Consider the following 2,506-nt stretch of genomic DNA (forward strand, 5'->3'; position numbering starts at 1 on the left):
TGAGTCTAGCTGTAACTAATCAGATTGGTCAGCAGAGGGGAGCTAGACATGAGGGAGCTGACACTTCGAGGATTCGTGAGTTCTTGGGGATGAATCTTCCGAGTTTCATGGGTTCAAGTACTACTGAGGATCTAAAGCACTTCATTGAGGAGTTGAAGAAGATTTTTGATGTGATGCATGTGGAAGATGCTGAGCGAGTTGAACTAGCTGCGTATCAATTGAAGGATGTTGCTAGAGCTTGGTTCGACCAGTGGAAAGGGGGCAAAGTTGAGAATGCACCACCTACGCGTTGGGCCTGTTTTGAGGAAACTTTCTTGGGGCATTTCTTTCATCGAGAATTGAAAGAGGCCAAGGTATGTGAGTTCCTCACACTTAAGAAGGAGTCTTTGAGTGTTTATGAGTATAGTTTGAAGTTCACCCAAATATCCTGCTATGCTCCGGAGATGGTTGCGGATATGAGGAATAAAATGAGTTTGTTTGTTGTTGGGCTGTCTCGGTTGTCGAGTAAGGAAGGTAGGGCTGCAATGCTTATCGGGGACATGGACATATCGAGGTTGATGGTTTATGTGCAACAGGTTGAGGAAGAGAAGTTGAGGGACAGGGAAGAGTTCAGAAGTAAGAGAGCCAAGACCGGTAATGAGTCCGGGCAGCAGAAAGGTAATGTAAATCATTCGTCCTTCCAACAAAGACAAAAGGGATCTGCTCCCTCATCTGCTAGAGCACCTGCACCCAGATACAGAGGTGAATTTAATGGCCAGAATTCGAAGGATTTCAAGGCTAGACCAGCACAATTTCGGGTAGTGTGGCGCAAGGGAGTAGTAAGCCTCCTACCTGCGCTAAGTGTGGTAGGAACCACTCAGGTATTTGTCAAGAGGGCTCCATTGGTTTTTTCAAGTGTGGTCAGAATGGACATTCCATGCGAGAGTGTCCAAAGAATAGGTAGGGTAATGGGGGCAATAGAGCACCGTCTTCTTTAGTTGTTCCACCAGACATGACGACACCTAGAGGAGCTACTTCTAGTACCGGTGGAGGGGCAAATCGCCTCTATGCCATCACCAGTCATCATGAGCAAGAGATTTCTCTAAATGTTGTCACTGGTATGATCAAAGTCTTTGCTTTTGATGTGTATGCTTTGTTAGATCCCGGAGCAAGTTTATCTTTTGTAACTCCTTATGTTGCAAATGAGTTTGATGTTCTTCCTGAAAGACTTTGTGAACCCTTTTGTGTTTCTACACCTGTTGGGGAGTCTATCCTAGCATAAAGAGTATATCGTGATTGTCCTGTTTCCATCAATCACAAGAGCACCATGGCTGATTTGGTTGAGTTAGACATGGTAGATTTCGATGTCATCCTAGGTATGGATTAGCTTCATGCCTGTTATACATCATTAGACTGTCGAACTCGAGTGGTCAAGTTTCAGTTTTCGAATGAGCCAGTCATAGAGTGGAGTAGTAGTTCAGCAGTGCCTAAGGGTCGTTTTATTTCGTACCTTAAGGCAAGAAAGTTAGTTTCAAAGGGTTGTATCTATCACTTAGTCCGACTTAATGACTCTAGTGTTGAGATACCTCATTTTCAGTCAGTTCCTATAGTAAGAGAGTTTCCAGAAGTTTTTCCTGATGATCTACCCGGAATTCCATGATCTACCCGGAGTCCCTCCTGAGAGAGAAATAGACTTTGGTATAGACATCATTTCAGATACTTGTCATATCTCTATTCCGCCATACAGAATGGGACCAACAGAGTTGAAAGATCTCCTAGATAAGGGCTTCATTCGACCAAGTGTCTCGCCTTGGGGCGCTCCGGTCTTGTTTGTGAGGAAGAAAGTGGTTCCCTTAGGATGTGTATAGATTACCGCCAGTTGAATAAGGTTACCATCAAGAACAAGTATCCTCTTCCGAGGATTGATGATCTTTTCGATCAGCTTCAGGGTGCCACCTGTTTTTCAAAGATTGATCTCAGATCAGGATATCATCTGTTAAGAGTAAGGGAATGTGATATTCCAAAGACAGCTTTCAGAACCAGATACGGTCATTATGAGTTTTTAGTTATGTCCTTTGGGTTGACCAATGCACCGGCAGCTTTCATGGACTTGATGAATAGAGTCTTCAAACCTTATTTAGATATGTTTGTTATTGTCTTTATTGATGACATACTAATCTATTCAAGGAATGAAGAAGATCATGCTAGTCATCTCAGAATAGTTCTTCAGACTATGAAAGCTAGGGAGTTGTATGCCAAGTTCTCTAAGTGTGAGTTTTGGCTTGAGTCTGTGGCATTCCTAGGCCACATTGTGTCCGGTGATGGAATTAAGGTTGTTACTCAGAAAATTGAGGCAGTGCAGAATTGGCCTAGACCCACGTCTCCAACTGAAATTAGGAGTTTCTTGGGATTAGCTAGCTATTATAGAAGGTTCTTTGAGGGGTTCTCATCTATTGCATCTCCTTTGACAAAGTTGACTCAGAAAGCGATAAAATTTCAATGGTCTGAAGCTTGTGAGAAAAACTTT

The sequence above is a fragment of the Solanum tuberosum genome, unplaced genomic scaffold (genome assembly GCF_000226075.1).
Source record: "Solanum tuberosum cultivar DM 1-3 516 R44 unplaced genomic scaffold, SolTub_3.0 scf00122, whole genome shotgun sequence".
Classification (NCBI taxonomy): domain Eukaryota; kingdom Viridiplantae; phylum Streptophyta; class Magnoliopsida; order Solanales; family Solanaceae; genus Solanum; species Solanum tuberosum.